Source organism: Polypterus senegalus, chromosome 3 (assembly GCF_016835505.1).
Source record: "Polypterus senegalus isolate Bchr_013 chromosome 3, ASM1683550v1, whole genome shotgun sequence".
Taxonomy (NCBI): Eukaryota; Metazoa; Chordata; class Cladistia; order Polypteriformes; family Polypteridae; genus Polypterus; species Polypterus senegalus.
In genome coordinates, this window is record NC_053156.1 from 14,582,427 (window position 1) to 14,604,865 (window position 22,439).

Below are 22,439 nucleotides of genomic sequence, written 5' to 3' on the forward strand. Positions count from 1 at the left end.
CTGAGTTTGTGGACAAATAAGAGTAGTGTGTATTTAATTAGTTAGTGCTTCTGGTAAATGACATCTGATTTATGTATTTTTAACTACAAGTTTGGTTTTTTAAATTCTTTGCTTGACAATAGTGTGTAATCGACTTCCAGGTTATAAACCTTGGCTTGTTTTTCTGGCTCACGTCACTCTTTCTGGTCTTTTATTGAAAAAAAATCTGTAGTCTTCTTAATTGTTAAATTTGTAAAATTAAAGTATTAAATGTAACTAATTTAAAATTAATTCTTAAATTCTTAATTATTTGCTCTTAATTTTTAAATTAAATTATTAAACTAAATAAAATTGATTTTTAAATAATGAATCAACAAAATATTCAATAAATACAATTAATAATGAAAAGAAAAATTGAATAACATAAAATACACTATTTAATAATTAAATAATATTAATTATGTAATATATAATAATAATAATATTTTAAGGACAAGAAAAAGATTAAATAAGAAGAGAACATATTTGAGCCAGGGATATAGTGACCCTCTAACACACTGCTCTTCCAAGTGTTCTCCACTTAGAGCTTATGGAGCTAACTTTGGTTCAGTAATTTTCAAGAGCTTTGGAAATGGTTTGTAGCTCCATTCAGACTGACACATTACCACAATTTGTCTTCTCATGTATTCAGGAGTTTCCTTTGATTATGGTACTATGTGCTTGTTGAATCTTTGTGCTGGCAGCTTGATTCTTATGCTTGAGGTCAGAAGAAGTGAGGTTTATATTGATAAGGGCTAGCTGCAATCAAGCCTGGTTGTGTACAATCGTCTGACTTTACTCATCCCTTTAATCGGGTTGTGAACTAGGGAGAAATTACTTTTTCACACAGTGGCAGTTTGTGTTGGATACCTTTGTTCCTCAGATAAACGAATCACATTAAAAGAACGTGAAAAAGTGTTATTTATTCATTTAGGTGCCCGTCGGTTTTGTTTGAAGAGCTGAAAATATTCATAATCAACAGTTTGCACTAACTGGAAATCAGGAAGGGGCAAACACTTTTTCATGACAGTGCATTGTGTGCTCTCTTAAATGACATTAAAGACCAATCCCTTATGTTTTCAAAGAGTTGAAATTATTCGGATGCTACTTGAATGGTATCTTTGCATATTTCCACTCAGCCAACTGTAACAAGCCCCCCTTACCTTGTTGTAATTTTCTTTGCATTACATTGCTGCGGCTAGAAACCTTAAAAAAAAAAAAATAATAAAAACCTTCAAAACCTCAAAAAATAATGTCTGTATGCATTGATACTTTGCATGTGTATTTTATTCATATATTATGTTGCACTTTGTTTTATTTTAGGCATCTTGTATTTATAACTGTGTACAGCAGTCTGAACTTGTCCAGCGAAAAGTGTGCTACATTAGAATGATTTGAACTGAATTTCACGTACAACCGATATAAAGAAAATACCTTCATACTGTACATAATGAGAAAAAATTTACAAATAAATAAATGTGTGTGTGTGTGTGTATAGGGGACGACTGCAAATTATTATAACAGCACCCAGCTTTCATTTTGCAGGCAGCAAGTTTTGTGCATCAGAAGCACAGCAGGTGTTTTTTCAGTTGAACTCTTGGCTTCACTTGAGGGTTTACTGCTGTCAGACTTCATTCTTCAACACATCTGCTCCTTACACTTGTGAAAGGGGGAGGGGGCCTGCAATGCTGGAACTTGAGTGCAGATGTATGAGACAAACTACTTCACAACGTCCATAAGTAGGGAGTTAGCTTGTGACGCACAATTATCACCCAAGATAAAGTTGCTGAGATTAATTATTTTCCCAAAAGGAAGTGCTCAAGCTGACCAGTATGAAATAACAACAGAACAACTTAGAAACATGTACCGGAACAAATCTAAAAAGCTCAAAGTTCAGAAAATTGTCTAAAAAATAGTGTTATTGAATAACTAATAATTATTTCTTCAAATTGTTTATTTTAAAGAATGTGGACTTAGAATGATTAATTTTACTCTTGTTATTTTAACAATTGTAATTAATTTCCAAAGTAAAGTATTAAAGGGACTGCCTTATATCTTCAGCATTGAACAAAATTATACTAATTTCAATAATCTTGATTAAGGTGCATCTACTGTATTGTCATGTGTAAATCAAGATGAATTCATGTAGATCAATTTTCTGTGCTGCAGCTCACCTAAGATGAGAAGGAAGTGAAATTCAAAGAGAAATTAATTTCAAAGTAAACAAACTAAGAGCAACTTTAGGTTAAAATTGAATGCCTAACTTGTGGGCATATTTTTTGAGGAAATTAAAAAGTTAATAAATGAGCTAATAAAACTGCTCAGTCAATCTACCTTGCTTGACTTTGTAATAGCTACTCCACATTTTATCCACTTGTATCTTAAAATATGAGAAGGTATTCACATAACGCATAAGGTCATAAGTTGTTTTTTTTTTTAAAGTAATTTGCAGAATCTTGCTGAATTTATTATTTTGATGTCCTGTTTTTTAAAGTGAAAAGCTACCATTTAATTGGTTATTTACATGGTGTCCTTATGGAAGAAGATTGCTGATTAGTCTTTCAGTTCCTTAATCCATTTCTCTTTATTTAAAATGCTATTAGCAGGAGACATTCCATGATTCCTTTTTCACGAATTATAACATTGTAGAATATATGTACAGCAGATCTATGAAATCTGTGTGTATAATGCTTGGACAGTCAGTTTTACTCATAAAACACTTTATTAAGCTAATAATAACAGTACTGTAGTAAGTAAACCAAACTGTACACTGAGTTTACGCAAAAGAAAATAGAATCTCTAGAAAAACATAATCATTACTGTATATAAAAGCGGTGAAGAAAAAAAATACATTCTAAAATACAACAGAAGTACAAGTAGTTTATCATGGATTTAAATCTTTGAACACAGAGAACATCATTATGAAAATGCACACCACAACATTTTTTTCCCAACTTCTAAAAACGTATAATTTAATATTTTGGCATATTTGCCCTGATTATTTATTAGACAGTTTTCTCTTAAGTGACTTGCAGTTTGAAAGTTAAATGAGCTACAATTATAGAAATCTACAATAAACACTGCTATAGTTCAGCCTTTTCTGTAATACAAGGTTTCATTAATTTCAGATACAAAATGTTTTCATATCTACACTTTGTTTGGTCCAGGGCCTAGAAGGTCCAATAACAGTTTTTATTATTAACTGGTACAGGTCTTCAGTTGATAAAAGCAACTTAGTTTGTTGACTTATCTCTGTTTTATTGCAAATGCCAAAATCATTTCATATGTCTTAAGGAGATTTTTGTGTTTCATCATATGTGGTACATGCATCTTATATTATTGTTTTTGACTCAGTAAAGCAAATTATCATGGATTCATGTGATTAAGAGCGCTATAAATTTAAGATTAAATGAATGTTAATGCAATGACCATTCAGTGCGGTTTCATAGCACTGCATACTGCACATTGAAAGGACCTAGTCGTCCCTGTTTTAATACGACCTCCATCCTTCAGTGCATTCTGTTCAAAAAGGAATATCTCCTTCTGGTGGCTGTGAAATAGCAGGGGACCAGAAGAAAACGCTGGGCATCTTGTAAGTGCGGCAGAGGAAATAAAAGAGGAGAATGTTAGCGCCAATGCCCCCTGTTGTCCCAGGGTGGTAGTACATACACTACTGGACAAAAGTTTTAGAACACCTTGGTTTTTGCAGTTTTTCTTCAAATTTAATCAGCTGAAATACAATGAATCACCACCAATGGTGAAAAGGTAAGCAGTAAATTGCCAGAGGATTAAATGTTAAAGTTTAGGATAGTAAAAACTGAATAAAAAAGAAAATTTCAGAATATCACAAACAGGCTGTCTTAATGGAATAACTAATAGGTTACAACCTACAGATGTTCTGCAGCAATTAAAGTAAATACAGCCTTGCAAATTGAAGCAGACAATCTGCACAGGTGTCCGAACCTTTGCTGATTACTTGAAAACCCTGTATTGGAACAGACTGTGTTACTACACTCTCTGAAGTGCTTCTTGGACAATATTATACTGACATAGAACAAATAAACAATGGCAAATTAAAAAAGTAAGGAATCATTATGTGTACAAAGTTTTATTCAGATTTTTGATTCATCAAAGTAGTCACCTTTTGCTGACATAACAGCCAAGCTGTGGTAACCGTTTTGATTCAGATTGCCTGTCACTCTGTGCAAGCCACCAACTCTGCCTCCAACAAAAGAAGCCCAGACCATCATATTTCCTCCTCTATATTTGACAGTTCGTGTCACACACTGAGGAACCATCCTTTCACCAACTCGACAGTGTACAAACACTCTGCGTGATGAACTGAAGAGATCAAATTTGCATTCATTGGTCAATGAGACTTTCTTCCAGTCTAAGCTGTGCTTGAAGCTGGTGTGCTGTGAGGCACCTGTGATTATGCAAGCTTTTGACCCTCAAAGTTGTCTTCTGATTGGCTGGTGACTTTGGGTCTGCCAGATCTCTTCCTATCAGAGTTTCTTCCACTTTCTAATTGCCTTTGGACTGTGTAGAACACCACTGTACTCACTGACACTTTTCTCTAAATGTCAGGCCTACACTTCTAAGGGTAATAATGCTCTGTCTCATTTAATTTGTTAATTGACATTTTCTTGCCATAATTACTGGAATTTAAAACTTTCTAGTGTGTAGGGTGTGTTGTAACACAGTCTGTTCCAATTCTCCCTTTAAGATAGACAGAGGGTTTTAAGTAATTAACAAAAGTTGCAACACCTGTGCAAACTGTTTGCTTCAACTTACAAGGTTTAATTTACTTTAACTGGTACAAAACAACCGTAGGTTGTAACCTATTAGTTGTTCCATGGGGAAGGCCCATTTGTAATATACTGAAATTTCCTTTTTTCTTTCAGTTTTTCCTATGCTGAACTTTAAATATAAACCTCTGGCTGTTTACTGCTTACATTTTCACCATTTTAGGTGAATCATTGCATTTCAACTGATTCAATTTTAGGAAAAACTGAGGTGTTCTAACTTTTGACCAGTAGTGTACCTCAGAAGAACCTGGAGAGTGATCAACAGACGTGCAAGCGTGACAATGGTTTATATACAGTATATGTGATGGTGGTTTGATGTCATGTCAGGTGCTAATCTTGTATATTAAAACTGAATCATGCACATTTGTTCTACGTATTTATGAAAATTCTCCTCATTCATTCATCCATCCATCCATCCATCCATCCATTATCCAACCCGCTATATCCTAACTACAGGATCACGGGGGTCTGCTGGCCAATTTGGAATTACTAATTAACCTAATCTGCACATCATCAAGGACACTAGAGGAAAACTGTAGTAATCAGAGGAAAATTCATGCAGACACAGGAAGGAAGTACTGTATAGTGTTTGGGGTGAGAGTATAACCCAAGACGCTGAATGTGTTTTATGGATTAGGAAATAATTAATAAAAAGATTAATTGTAATTAATTTGTTTATGTTTGAAATACCATCTATTTTGTCAGTTATACAGTACAGGTTAGTTGAGATTCTGGCTAAGGGATGTGACAGAGAACTATAAGTATATAAATATACTATAAGTATAAGTATATACCATACATAAAAGAAATTTGTAAAGCATCCTGAGATATGTTCACCATGATAGTTGCAAAATAAAACAAAAGTTATTTGCTTTTTTCTAAGTTATTTATAGTTTTAGAAAAAATCACAGAAAACACTTGTGTTTCCATTAAAAATTGTTTTGCATTCATTACTGATTTATATATTTCTTTGTGTATTAAGAGTTATGTTATTTCTACCCCATGTCAGTCATGGCTTTTTAATTTTAAGCAAGATTCCTATATCCATGTAGCCAGAATATCATTAATACTATATGCGGCTTTTAATATTCCTTGTGTTATGATTTTTTGACTTCTCTTATGACTTGTTGTTATAACTTTTACTCAATATATAATTGATTTCTGACAGACTCATACCTCTATAGCTACATTTTATCTGCACTCAGAGTATATATCCAAACCTTCATATACAAGCAAGTTGAAAGTAAATTTGAGTTTGTATGAGTTAGCAAGGTTACAAGTGCACCAGATGTCAAGAGGAGAAAGTAAGAGAGGAAAAGCAGTTGCGTGTATTGAATTCTTGTCAAAAAAGAGACACGAGGGAGTGAGTTCCACAGCTGACAGGCGTGGACAGGAAGGTGTTGTGTCAGCTGGCAAGATGTCCTTTAGTTTCCCCAGGGGTGTCATTGGAGTGTACATCTTGAGCATAGTGCCTTATTCGGTAGTGGATTTCTTCTACTTCAAATTGGCCGAAGTTCAGGAAGAGAAAGTTTCTTTCTAACTTCTGTTCACCAGCTGCTTAAAATATTTACACCTGGAATTTTAATGTTAAGCTGTAGAATTGTATGAGTCAAGTGTAATCACAGAAGCTAATGGTCTCCCAAGAGTAGCTTGAGTGAAATCTGCAGGTTCTATAATGTACTGAATATGCAATCAGTAACAAACTTACTATTATTATATCACCATATGCTGAGTCTTTACATTTGTTTCATTTTTTATTAACTTAATGCTCTGATTAAACATGAACATTAATTTGCTGAAGAGATGTTCTACCACTTTTTACTGTTAATGACAATAATATGTAGAAACTACAGTATATATTAAATATTTACAAGAAGTGATGATCAGACAAGCTTAAGAATAGATTAAAGGACAGAAGTCATTTTACATCTGAAAGGTTAATTATATACAATTACCAAGCAGGCATATGAACAAATCTATGTTAGTAAAGCATATTTCATTGATGTTTCATATTCAGGCTGCATTAATAATTTCAGGAATGGTTTTAGTATTGCTGCTGACACTACAAACTGCAAGACTGGTGGTTTAGTACTAATTGTATAATTCAAATTTTATTTGTCACATAAAGATTTTACATACAGTACAATATGCAGGGACATGCTTAGTTGCTCAACTCCTATGACTGTGCCTTGAGGTGAGTATAAAGGGACAGTAACATTAGATAACTCTGAAATTTCAAAAATAATTAACAGAATTATTAATATGTAATAATAATTAATAATAATAACTAAATAGATGACTTAATTAACTTAATGTGAGTAAGTAAACAGCAGGGCATCATGTATATCTTGACACTTATTCAACATGTGTAAGAAGCTCCTCCTCAGTTTCCCTGAACTGGATTTTAGGCAGCAGTAACATTGACTTGAGTGAAGCACAAAAAAGTGGCTGTTGTTATGGTGGGTGGTGTCGCAAATAATTTTCCTTGCTCTGGCTTGATATTAATTGGTGTAGATGTCCTTGAATTATTGGAGTGCACATTTTGTGATGCATTCAGCTGACTGCATCACTCTCTACAGAGCCTTGTGGTCCTGCTGCATGCTGTTCCCAAACCTGGCAGTGATACATTCTGCCAGAGTAATTATGATGGTGGATGTATAAAAGTTCTTTAGTATATCTAACAAAAAGTAAGGACTCTGATGTCTGAAAATGTCAGAACAGGAAAGTGTAAGCTTGTGTTGCATTTGTAATTGTTTTCATATTTTTTATTATGCTGTTTTTATATCTTTTAAAAAATCATTACATTTACCTGCAGACAATGTGCCGTTCTGGTCTGTATTAACAGAAGCTGATGCTACTACAGTATTTGCATCATCAAGTTCAAGTTTGTCATGTGTACAATACAATGGGATACTCTCCCACAGATTATTGTCAGTAAACAGTCAGTCATTCCCCAACCTGCTATATCCTAACACAGGGTCACGGGGGGTCTGCTGGAGCCAATCCCAGCCAACACAGGGCGCAAGGCAGGAACAAATCCTGGACACACACCCACACACCAAGCACAATTTAGGATCGTCAATGCACCTAACCTGCATGTCTTTGGAGTGTGGGAGGAAACTGGAGCACCCGGAGAAAACTCACGCAGACACGGGGAGAACATGCAAACTCCACGCAGGGGAGGACCCAGGACGCGAACCCATGTCTCCTTACTGCGAGGCAGCAGCTCTACCTCTGTGCCACCGTGCTGCCCCATCAGTAAACAACAAACATTAAATACAACATTCCGTGATAGACATAAGAAATATCAGGTCCACTCATGCAGGGTGTTCAGTATGAGCAGCTGTTAACCTGAGTTCAAAAACTGTCCCTGAGTACTAATGGTCCTGAACCACTTGCTAAAAAGCTGGAGAGCCATAACGTAACTGTGTGTCAGTAAAAGGTGACTTCCTCAACATCTGTACTTATTTGCAGTCCTAAGCAGACCAGCTGCTTTACCAAGCTTTTTCTGCAACAAGTGAGAATTGACTCTATTGTACTGTGTTGTTAGTAGATGTTAATGAACACAGAAGAGATGTGGGCTTTCTGCATATGTTTAAGTTAAATGTGTTATTGAGCCTTCTTGAAAATGGCATAGATCTGTTGTGGCCAACTCAGATTAGCAGTGGCTGTGACTCTTGCCTTGGATAAGAGTATGGTCAGCATCCATGCTTGTTGAAGTGTGTGGCTATCTCCTTGGTGTAGCTGACATTTAGGGAGCGATCATTGTCCTGGCATCACTGTTGGAAGCAGGAGGTCGGGAGCATGTTGCTGATAGCGTATTGTGGCACACACCAAATGACGAACCACCTTTATTGCAGTTACTAAAATCCTGACACTCCTCAGTTTCCATTTTAGTTCAATATATAGTTTCCAAGAAGTCATTTATTTGCAATATTTTGTAAAAATACACGTTTGGGATGTTGTGAGCATACGATCAGATGATTTGACTTGTGCATTATACCACATGGATAACTTGAGATTTTTTTAATGGACAGTGTTAGTCATCATAGACACATAATCTTTCAGAAACATTTTCTCTTCCCTGTATGAAAACATCACTATAAACTACATTGTTAAGCGACAAATAACAATATAATGTTGGATGGAGTATTCCTTTATCTTTCATCATTGAAATTAATGGAAGAAATCAGTATGGACAAGATCAAACATGACATGAGAAAAAAAGGTATAGTAATTAATAGTCAGCATGTGTGACTAATACACTGGAATTTTATTAGACAGCAAGAAAAGTGTTCAGTTAGAGAAGTACATGTGCTATTTATTGATTTTCAGAAAGCTTTTGATTGGCCTGACGTGAGAGGCTGGTGATCAGACAAAGAGAAGTATGGTTTTGGTGTAGTGTGCAGACAGGACTAGAATTGGCTTAAACACCAAAAGCAAATGGATGTGGTGTAAGGTAGTTTTTAAAATTTAGGTGATGTTAAAAGTGGTGTCCATCAGGGGTCAGTGCTGGGGCTGCTGCTGTTTTAAACGTTTTTACTCGTGTACTATGCGTCCTCGTGTAAGACACGCACCCTAATTTTTACAAAGAAAATCGCGAAAATCGTTTTGCCCCGTGTACGACGCGCATTGTGATTGTAAAGGAAGCGTTTAGGCCACGTTGTCTGAAATGCCCTTCTGTTTTTGTTGCATGACGAAAGTTTTTCTCTCTTCCATCGCCAATCTCAAACACATGACTCTGGAGCACCGTAATTGCGACCTGCTGCCCGATTTCCTATCTTCTCTTCTTCCAAAATCACTTTTAGTTTCTCTCTGGCCGTGAAAGAGCGTAAATGAAAATGACGTAAATGACGACTCCAAACTGATTAAAAAACGAGAGCGAGAGAGTGCCAGCGTGCGAGCGAGAGAGCCCAAGCAGAAGAAATAAACATTACAGAATTGCATTTCCTCGTGTATGACGCGCACCTGATTTTCTAATGCTAATTTTCAGGAAAAAATGTGCGTGTGGTACACGCGTACATACAGTATATATAAATGATGTGGATAGGAATGTAAATAACAAGCTGGTTATACAGTAGTAAACTGAGTGGGTTGGCAAGTCATGTAGAATCAGCTAAATCATTTCATATCATTCATAAAAACACAGAGTCCACCAGTGTAAGAATAGCAGGGATGAGTGTCATCCTGGATGTAATTCCCACTGTTGCATCAACTGTCAGTTTTATTCTAGATGTTGTTATAAAGTGGTAACAATTCCACACAATTTAGAGCAATATCCTGCCTTATTATGTATTGCTTCTTCTTCCCTTACTAATATTTTAATTATTATTATTACTATTGTTATCTTTATGGTCAAACCTTAATATTAGTATCAGAAACTATAAAATGTCATAATTTCCAGGGAAACTACAAAACACTTTCATGAGTTCATGACTTTGTTTCGGTTACTGATGTGAGCAATGCTGGAACATCACAAGAAGTAGTCCTGTCTCCATTTCTGAAAATTCTTTGTGCTAATATGTCAGAGAGGGAATGTGCAGCATTGTTCATGATGACACTCTTCTCCTTTACTACCTCCAGGGAGTACAGAATTTGTCTCGTAACTGAGCCTGTCCTTTTACTTAGTTTGTTAATTTGGTGGGCCTCTCTTGAAGTGATATTACTGGTCCAGCATGTCACAGCTTAGAAAATCGCAGTGGCTTTCACAGAGTTTTACAAGTGGTGAAGGATGTCATTACCCACATTAAAGGAATGCAGTCACCTAAGAAAACAGACCTGCCCTGCCCTTTCTTTCATAGAGTGGCTTTCAAAAGTATTCAATCCCATTGAAAGTCATCATAATATTCTGCATGTCAAAAGATCTATAAACATATTTATCCATTCAGTATTTTTAATGTGAACTCTTATACTATAACATTACATTTTCAAAGTTAAATTAAATGACTTTCTGTAGATATTTAACTGAAGAAGACAAACTCAAAAGTTAGTGTTTGGCCACGTATTTAAACCCCTGTGCTTTGGAAGCTTCAGGTTTACACAAATGAGAAATGAGTCACAAACAACACAAAGGTGACAGTCATTTGACAGTCATAATGAAACATAATTAAGTGTTACTTGTGAGTCCTTTCTGTCTCTCTGGATATAAAAAGCCTCCATTGTAAGGCCATATTCTTTGTTGGACAATCACTGCAAAAATGAAGACAAAGAAGTATTCTGCTGATTTGAGAAACAAAGTCATTGAAATGCACAAGGCAGGAAATAGGTATAAGAAATATTGAAGAGTTTCAGTATCATGTTAAGCACAGTTGGATCCATCATCAGAAAGTGGAAAGTTCATTGCAGCACCCAGAGCTTTACTAGAACATGTCATCCCTCAAAACTAAACATCAGAGCAGGATGTCAACTAAAATTCCAGCTGTCACTCTCAGAAGTCTGCAATGCTTGCTCTTTGGCTGAAATTGGAGTGAAAATATAGGGGTCCTCAATTTCAACAACTCTCCATGAAACAGGCCTGTATGGGAGGGTAATAAGAAAGAAGCCATTCCTTAAGAAGGTCCACATAAAAACACATATGACATTTGCTATAAAGCATGAGAAAGACGCACTTTAGATGTGAGAGAAGGTTTTATGGTCAGATGAGACCAAAATATATATTTTTTTGCCAGATTTCAAAGAGATATGTGTGGCGTAAACTAACACTGCCCATGCCTCATGCTGCGGGGATGCGCTTCATGTGCTGGGAATAGGAATAAGTTGAAGGGACAATTGATGGACACAAATCCTGTACAATATTGCAGGAGAACTTGTTTCAGTCTACTGTGAACCTACAGCTCTGGGGCCTCATGCATAACGCCGTGCATAGAATTTGCACTATAACGTGACGTAAGCACAAAAAACGAAATGTGCTTACTCACAAAAAATTCCAGATGCAAGAATCTGTGTGTTCGTCAACTTCCACCTTCTTCCGCTACATAAATCCCGGTCAGCGTGAAAAGTAACGCTCGTGCACGCGCCTTCTGTCCCGTCCCAACTCTTCCCAGAATTAAGCCTCTTTGAATATGCAAATCAATATAAATAGCCGTTAAGCTCAGCGCTCTGTGAAAAGACAATGGGAAAAGCACTGGGGAAAATATAAGAATTTCAGCAAATACCAAGTGGAGGCAAAGGAAAAACATACTATTTGTTGGTTTAAACAGTGGTATAAACAAAAAAAGGAAGTTGATCGAGTGACATAGAGTGTCAGAGAAACTCGAAAGCTCAAGTTCACAAAGTCGCACAGTGCCCAAAATAAAAGAAGAAGTTGATAGATATCAAAGTCGCCGTGAAAAGGCGAGTCGTAGCCCACCGTCTGAGTTTCATATGAAAGCTTATTAGGGTACAGAGAAAAAAAGGGCACACAGTGGGGAAAAAGCACGAAATGTAAACTTTAATCTCGAAATTTCCACTTTAATCACGTAATTTTGTCATTAAAGTAGAACATCATAAACTTCATCTTAATATTGTTTAATTTATTAGTTTCTCAAATCCCAACGTAACTAAAGTAGCACGTTAAATGCTTTGTTATGTATTTGATCGTCTGTGTGCTCTATGTGTGTAAATCACTACCTGCTTCTTAAACCGGCTTTCTCTTCCTCCGACAGGACACAGAATCCATTACATTCGTGATATTACAGGTCTCTGAATAACTAAAATACTGAGATGTATACGTGATATCATTTTTATGATGATAGGAGTTAAAGCATGTTATTAAACATGGGAACACGGTGGTGCAGTGATTGTGCGCGACCTTCGATGAAATAATTTATTGCAGCAGTATATACTAACCTCCAGTTCTTGTCCTTCCTTTTCTTTCTCCAAATACCCAATCACCACACAATCAGCTCTGTAATAGACGTTAAGCCATCTGTAAACTTATAATGCCGATTCTTCAAAACTTTCAAGGAACATTGAAATATCTTTGTAGTACATGTTTAATTATTCTATCCTTCACACCAGTCCCAGTGAAGCATACAGTGTGAGGCAGGAACAATCTGTGAACGGAGTGCCAGATCCTTGCTTGCGTAGCGACATCGTGTCCTTTAATTATTAACAATATAGATTATTTAAATGACGTTAAAGTTTTATCTGTATAATATAAAAACATTTTGCTTCATTTCATCTTAAAAATGATATCATCATCATATGTAAATACGCGCTTTATAAAGTGGCTCAGGTTGTGCAATATTGTAACTGTATAGCAAGTTTACAGTGAGGTCGTCACACTTGTAAGTACAAACAGTTCTACAAGGAGCACTTGATGGACTGATTGATTGCGTTTAGAGCTCTTGGGATGAAAATCTTTCTTAACCGCGAGGTCCGTACAGTAAAGGTTTTGAAGCATTTGCCGTGTGAAAGCAGTTCAAATAGGAAGCATGGTTGAGGCAGCGTGTGCTTGATGCTGTATAATGATAATTCTCTTTCCGATCAGCTGCTCCGAGTGGTGCAGTGAGAGTAATATGGAAAAAGATGATCCGCTGTGGCAACCCCTAATGAGAGCAGCTGAAAGAAGAAGAAAAAGGTGCATTGAGAGTAACAACGCTAAAGCAGCTATGGTATTTAGAATAGTTTGACCATTCTGTGGACCATTATATTGTTACAGGTTAATTACAATCAGATGCATTAAACTAATAAATAAAATGCGGTTAATTTAAGTGTATTTATAAGGTCGCGTCAGTAATGTGGATCTGAAGAAGAATGATAAACCACACAGGAACGGTAGTACTGCTTTGACGCTGGGTGCCGCCAGTCTGCAAAACCGAGTGGAGAACTTGCATACGACAGGGTATCAGATCATCTGGGCATCAGACGTTCACATTATCTAGCACTCATCTGACATGCTTCGTGAATTTTCTTGCATTCTAAAAGATCAGTTTTACTGAGATTTAAATAATTATGCTTAATATTGGAGACCTTGCACTGGTAGCAGTGTTCTGGATGGCAGTGCTTCTAGAAAACAAATTATTTCATACATTTAGAACGTCTGTGCTAATAATTGGGTGCATTGGACTGTGTTAGATTGGTAAAAGACAAATGTGAACTGCAATTAATCAAAAGACAGTTGCACATGCATGTGTCAAGTTTTAAAAGCACAAGGTAAGCATTAGGATACGTTTTTTACATTTTTAGCTTGTAATTGTTTTTTTGGGTGAAAATAAATGAACAGCATTCATAGTTAGTCTGTAATCGCAGTCTTATTATTTAAATAAGAAATCTCTATGTTACATCCAGAGGTGTAAACATATATGTTTATAACCATGTGAATATAGTTCTTGATTATTGTGCTTACCTTGTGATGCCAGAGGCTAAGTATATTTTCTCAAATGGTGGTATTTCTTTTGCAACAATGACAAAAGTATCTGCTAAGTTTGAAAGGCAGGATCAAGCATGAGTCAAATGTGTACCAAAAGAAATTTCTCAGTCCAGTAAAGTTCATTGTAAAAAGATTTAGTGAAAATTCAAAGCAAACAGTTCTCACAAAAATAGAGAAAATATTGTTAGACATTGAGAATAAATGGCAAATAAAGGAAAAAGTTTCTTCTTTGTTGGCTCCAGCAGACCCCCGTGACCCTGTAGTTAGGATATAGCTTGTTGGATAATGGATGGATGTTTCTTCTTTCAACTTAACTTTTTCTTGTTAAACCAGTTGTTTTCTGTATTTAAAATGGGTTATTTTTCTGTGCTTTCCTTAATACATTCATTATGTTCTATACATATAGCACTGCACGTTCAGTAGAGCATGTTACGTTACATACAACTTGGCACGGTTTGAAACTGTGTGCCTTCCATGCCTTAACTACGGCAAGGTAAATCACTAAGTGAGACTAATCTGTAGTCAGAGGGACAAGAAATATAATATTCCATTTTTAATTTAGCTTGTAGGGTTTATAATAGACCCTCCCATTTACTATGCACAAATACATAGGCAAACATTTAACATAACTAAGAAAATACTTTTATCAACTTAACATAACCTCAATAACTAACAAATGGCTGTTGCAGCAAGTGCTGGCTTAAACATCATCTTTGGGGCCCTACATTCAGAATCAAATCAATTGCCACCCGAGACCGTGATACAATTGGTAAATAAAAATTCTATTTCCCACTTATAGAATTTGCAAAGAACTTGTGAAGGCATGCCAAAGTACTTGATACCTAATATAGATTATAGAAGTTATATGATTGCACCTAAGTAGATTGTAGTTTTTTTTTTAATCAATAACAAACTTTGGTTGACTTAATCAACAGCATGTAAATCAGTTCTCAAGTTTTAAAGGCATTAACAGCAATACATCTCTTAATGGCATAGCAGTGCCTAGTTCTTCATGTTATATTCCCTTTTAAACTTTAAACAACTATGTGTAAAACTATAATCATATGTAAAGGTTTTGTGAAAAAGCTATTGGTACTGGGAACATGGATGATTTATAGAATAACTTGAGTTTTAAATCTGAATTTATGTTTTTATTAAATTACCAAAATAGAAACTTGTTTATTATCCATAGTTGCACCAGAACCCAATATTAATTAGTGTAACGATGGTCACAGTCAAAACAGGGAATCCATGCATAAAAGGAGGAGTGTCATACAGTGACCTAATGTTCAAAGGAAGCTGCTATTGCCATTGGCAAAATCCTTCTCCATGTCCATTGTCAGTTTGATAATCTCGGCAGCAGTAGTGGAAAACAGGGCAAAAAGGGAGAGCTTGTATATGTATAGAGGAAAAAATGAGTCTTGGGAAAAACTAACCATGTTCCCTTAAGATGAGGGCAAGCATTCTATCAGTTTTCAGAACTGCCTGACACTATGTTAAGGGGGAGAATGAGGCCAAGGTCTGAACACCAGGCATGGCTCTGCCTCCTGGCTACTATAGGGAACATGATCTGCAGACAACACACAAGATGCTTTAGACGTCTGGTTCTTTAAGGCCAAAGGAAGGCTAATGATTGTGGGAAAGCAAAGGGAATCCATGTAAAATTCTGACTGGGTGCCTGTTTTGTAAATACATGACTGTCTATGATATCAGAAATGGTTTCAGGGCAAGTGACCCAGGAATGGAGTGTCAAACTGAACCTTAGTTAATGACTTACTGAGTGTTGATTTGGGAGGTGAAATGTTTGAAAGTATGAAGAGAAGCAAGACACTGAGATGGAGAGACATTCAGGGATTGCTTGGTATTACATTATAGAGCAAGTGGTCCAAACACCTGTATTACTTAAGTAATCAATTTGTTTATAGTAAACAGACACTTAATTTGCTTTGGCCCTCATAATTTTATTCTGGGTTCAAAAATGCTACAAGAGTATGCTGTTTAATTCTGCATAGAGGCTAATCTCAATTATTGGTTTACAACATAAAAAATAGGCCATTTAGTCGACCAGCTCTTTTGGTAAGCTAATACCTAACTACTATTGTCTCAATGTCTCAGCTGTACTGTACTGTATTTATAAACATTATGACCTTGACTTCAAAAATTAATTAGTTGTTTTTCTCAAGTACCCCCAACCTTTTGTGGGAGTTCCCACCTTTAACACCATTTCCTTAAATTCTGTGTCTACACGTGAATATGTTTCACAAATTAACTAAAACAATTCTGCATCGTGAAGTCCTTTCAGACATTTGGAAACATGGATTATGTGTTGATGTAGCCCTCTCTAAGGAAGACTAATAGACTCACGAAACTCAGACTGTTAGAGTAGGATGTGCCATTTATTCTAGAGATATATTTGGCTGCTCTTCTCTGAGTAGATTCTCTGGTGGTCATTATTGCATAGTAATACAGATTTAAATTAGCTGAGTACAGTTTAATTTTAGTAGTAGTAGTAATATCTTATTCAGGTACTTCTTAAAGGTTGTGAAGAAGTTCTTCTTGGCTTTATTCTTTAATGTACTTCCCCTGAATTTCCACTTTCCACCATTTAGTCAAAAGACTTTTGCTGGACCTACTGATGTCTTTGAGAGTTTTAAAGACCTGGACTAGGTCCCCAACGAGTCCTCTCTGCTTGAGACTAAATAGGTTTAATTCTCTTAGCCTGTCTGAATTCTACCTGCCCTTTTGCCCCATGATGCACTTGATTAATTTCCTTTGCACAGTTTTAAGTGCTGCTGCCTTTTTTTCAGTGTGTTTAACACAATACTCCAGATGCAATTTCACTAATGCATTATGTAATCTGAGCATAATGTCTATTGATTTATATTCAACAGTTTTTACAGTATAACCTGACATTTTATTTCCCTTTAATAATAATAGATAAATAAATATTACATTTTATTTATACCACACTTTTCCTATTTTTAATCACTTCTGCACATTGTTTTAGGCAATGAGAATGTTGTATCAACATAAACAAATTTTTTCAGAAGTTTTTTAGGTCAGTGTCTCATCTGTCAGACTGTGTCAGACTCTCATCTTGGATTTGTAATTGATTTTGTATTTGCGCACATGTTGTACTTTGTATTTATGAAATTTTTTAGATTGTCCAATATTAAACACAAAACAACGAGTAATATATATATATAAATATATTAAATATATTATTAATACTTTTAATATGCACAATTTATTCTTATTAAATATATCAAACTAAGGCCAATCTGCGAAAGGCAGAAAGAAAATAAAAATCCTCTTTGCATGGAATACATCTTCCATTTGTCCACTTGGTTATCTTACCCTCCTCTAGCACTCTATCATAGCCCCATGATACTTGCAGATATCAATGATGATGCCAGAACAAGCAAGGTTACAATGCCAGGCTTGTCATTTGTGATGCTATATCAATGGTCCTATTCACAGGATAACTTGATGCATGGTGACTCCACATGCCAGGATATCTGGATGAAAAAGAGAAAGAAAATAGGAAAGGCATATTAGAGAGTAATAAAAAAAATTCACATAAGTTTTAAAAAACAATACTGGAAGATAGAACACTTTAGAGTTTGGGATCCCTGCGGCTGAAATATTTGAAATGTGGTCTCACTATAGCATTACAGAATTTCATACGAACCTTCCCTGATTTTTATCTAACATTTTTAGGTGGGATAACATTTTATAATCAGTAAAGAATCCAGTGATGAAATTTACAAGTGTTCTGTCCAAATAAACTCTCTGCAAACGGCCTTTTGAACCTCTTTGATCTAATAATGCAAGAGAATCATTGACAACAGAATCACAAAGTTCAACTGAGAGATAATAAAACTGTGACAGAATATTACTGCACTGGTGGACAAGTAAGTCCAATCTGTAAACTCTGTTCTGACACTTTCTAGACATTCATTCATTGTCAATAACCGATTGTAACTGTCCTCTCTTTAGAGCTCTTCCTAAATATCCATCATAGATTTGAACTAGACCCTCTTTTCTCTCTTCATTCATTCCTAAACACTAATGTCTTTACATTCTACTCTTACCACATCTATGCCCTGATGCACATATCTTCTTTTCATTTCATTCCTGTCAGTTTTCATGTTTCAACTAAGTTGTACAGCTGCATCTCTCCAATCAGTAACCAGTATGGATAATCTATATACTAAAACTCCAAGAGGTGTAATTTCAAGTTTTCGAGTTTAGCTAATTACACTGAAAATTAGTGAAGATTATGAAGATATGTTACTGTATTTGAAAATTTTTACTATCATAAGTAGTGTAGCTAAGTAAGAAGATGGCACCAGTATTTTTTGCTTTTCACTTGTTTTTTCAATATATGTTACAAGTTTATTTATACTTTTATTTTCCTGTTGAATATTTTCCTAACTGGAACAACCAGTACCAAATACTCTCCTATTGTGTGAGATGGCCGGCACCTTATCCTGGCCAATACATTCACACTGCTAGAGTCCTCCCTGCAACATGGAGGTGCCCCGAATTCCCGCAGGGCATCATGGACAATGGAGTTCGGCTTCACGGCCCTGCTGGATACCGTGGGGGGCGCCAGGGGACGCTGCAGGGAAACACAAAGATTGTTTCTATTATAACCTGGAAGTGCTCACAAGTCATGGGGACGGAAGGACAGAAGTACTTCCGGGCTGAAGAAAAATGGTGAGTTTTCATTTGACCCGGAAGTGCTATGGAATCTCATGGACTGAAGAACAGAAGCACTTCCGGGTTAAGGACTATATAAAGGATTGTGGGAAACCCAGCAAGCTGAGCCAGAGTTGGGAGGAAGGGTGACGGAGCTACTGGGTGGAGAGGAGGATTTATTATGTTTATTGTATTGATTATTTGTGAATTATTGAGTATTGTGGAGGTGCTTTGTGCCCAGTATTGAAGAAATTAAAATCATTTCTGATACTTTTACCTGGTGTCTGGACGTGTTGTCTGCAGGTTTGGAGGAATGACAGCACCCCCTACTGTCACACTATGTTGCATTTTGAGTTGCCTTTCTTGGCCATATGTTTGACAGTGTTGGGCTAAAATTGTCTACCGGTTGTGATACTGAAGAGATTATTGTGACGAGAAGCTCATGCTGGGTTCTTACAAGCTGAAAGCAATCCTAAACTCTACCATATATAAGATCACAACTTGTATTTACTTTTTATTTCTTTATCCATAGGCCTTTCTCTAAACATTTTCCTCTGATTGAATGCTTTTGTTGTTTCTGCATTGAATTTTTTCATATTATTGAAATATGAACTAACTGGCCTATATAGTTACTTGGAATCAGTTGAATCACCGTTTTATATAATGGATCCCAGTTTTTAGCAGTTTACTTAGTATTTAGGGAGTTGTGAAGACATTCAATAAGGTGTTTTATATATGTATAAAATCATTAGTTTCTTTGAACACATTTTTATATGTTTACTCTTGATCTGATAAATTTCTAATTAGTTTTTTTAATCCTTATAGTAACCCCCTCTCTGTCTCAGTCTCCATCTCCTTCTACTCTTACTCTCTCTATGTCATCTCCAACTCAGTTATAATCATGCATACATTCTCAAACTCACATAATCCAATTCATGATTATGAGATTTACAGGAAATAAATATCCCTGAACAGAGTGCCAGTTCATTTTAGCAACTTGAAGTTGTAAGTTAACCTAATCAGAATATTTTTGTTGCTATTGGAGGAAAACTGTGGTGATGTACCACTGTGCTTCCCCACAAATACTATATAATTAGTTAATTATATAATTATTACAATAAGCTACTGAAGAGTTTTTCACTTGTTCACAGATGAATTTTTATGAAAAATGAGAAATTCTGCTTGTTTAATTTCCTCTACTGTCTTAATGCTTTGACAGTTCTTTTACTGTTAAATTGATGTACAATGGAAATGAGATCAGGTCTTTGACTAGGCAACCCAAGGAAATTATTTTTTTACCTTTGATTTGAATCATTCAGCTGCTAAAATTGGATTCTATCGTACTCCATTTACTTTTAATTTATGTTTGACAGTTTAATTAGGGACTCATTATTTGGCTAAGATGGAAGTCTGCCATGTGAGCTCTTACCCAAATTGTATATTTATTTTCTGAAACTATGTCCAGTTTTAAATATTTTATTCAATGCATTTGTCTAGTTCTTCTATTAATATCCTAGATATGAAACAATGTACTTTACTTCTGCATACAACTCTCAGAAGAAACAGCATCTAATCAATAAGGGAAGATTCCTTTGACTCCATCAGTACCTTATTATTCAGAAATTACTATTCTTAAAATTGACATATTGGAAATTTTATTTTCAGGTGCAGTCATAAAACTTGAAATAAAAGATCTGCATTTTCAAATTCTCTGTATTATAGATGTCTGTTGAAAGATTCTTAAACACAATTCACTTTATCTTGCCTGGTATTTGTATTGGAAAAAATATATAGAAATTTCAGTTGAAGACAAAGTTGCATTTTGAAACAATTGCACCCTCTTTTGTATAATCCAAATTATGAATCTCAAACCTCTGTAGTAAAACTGAGTTAAATTCTCTTTTGCAGAAGTCCAGTGCATTTCATTTGAACAAAATTTGCATAAAAATGTATTGTTTGGGGTGGAACGGTGGCGCAGTGGGTAGCGCTGCTGCCTCGCAGTTAGGAGACCCGGGTTCGCTTCCCGGGTCCTCCCAGTGTGGAGTTTGTATGTTCTTCCTGTGTCTGTGTGGGTTTCCTCCCACAGGCTAAAGACATGTAGGTTAGGTGCATTGGCGATCCTAAATTGTGCTTGGTGTGTGGGTGTGTGTGTGTGTGTGTGTGTGCCCTACGATGGGCTGGGATTGGCTCCAGCAGACCCCAATGACCCTGTAGTTAGGATATAGTGGGTTGGATAATGGATGGATGGATGTATTCTTTGCCCACATCTCCTAAACATATTAATAACATTTAATATACATCTGGACAATACCAATATCGCTCTCACTAGAGACTTTTTATCTTGCCTGGAGAGTTTTGGATACCAGCAGCACACTGATGTTCCTACTCATTGTAAAGGACATATCTTGGACCTGATTTGCTGCTCTGGTGTTGTTCCTTTTGATCTTACAGCAGATGAACTCACTATAACCGACCACTTTCTCCTCTTATTCAACGCTAAACTTACCTTTTCTGTTCCTAAGCTTCCACGTCTCATAGCCTTTCGTAACATTAAGAATATCAACTTGAATTTGCTGTCTTCTAGAATTGATTCACAAATGGACTTTCATAATTTATCCTCTCCCATAGAACTGGTCTCATATTATGACACTTGTCTTAATGGTATTCTTAATTCTCTGGCCCTGTTAAAAACCAGATCTGTTTCGTTTTCCTTTTCTGCCCCCTGGTTTACGCCTGAACTTCAGCTTCTGAAAGCTAAAGGCAGGCAACTTGAAAGGTTGTTTAAAAAAAACAGACTCTTTGTCCACAAAGAGATGTATAAAAATCATCTACTCTATTATAAGGATTGTATAGCTCAAACCAAATCTAATTATTACACTCAGTTAATTACTAGTAATACAGGTAACACCAAGTCTTTGTTTTCATTACTTAATAAAGTTACACAACCTCCAGACTCTTTACCATCTCACCTTTACTCAAGCTGCCTTCTGTAATTCTCTTATGTCTTTTTTCAATGAGAAAATTTAAAAGATACATCAGCACCTTGGTCCAGATCCTTTCTGTATTTCTTCTGAACTACACTCACCTATTCACTCTTTCTCTTCTTTCCAGCTTCCCACTTCCTCTGAAATCTCAGATCTCATCTGCAAATCCAAGTCATCTACTTGTCAGCTGGACCCCCTGCCTACAGTTTTGGTTAAGGCCTGCATCCCCTCTCTAGTCCCTCTTATTTCTGCCATCATTCACTCTTCTCTTACTACTGGTATTATTCCCTCATCTTTCAAAACTGCTGCTATAACCCCAATATTAAAAAAACCTGGTTGTGATCCTACTAATTTCAATAATTTTCGCCCCATTTCTAACTTGCCCTTTATCTCCAAAATTCTTGAAAAAATAGTAGCTATCCAACTTCACACCCACTTGTCTCACAATAATCTATATGAGAAGTTCCAGTCTGGTTTTCGCCCCCTTCATAGTACAGAAACGGCACTTGTTAAAATTACTAATGACCTCCTTATGGCTGCTGATTCTGGTCTAATCACTATTCTCATCCTTCT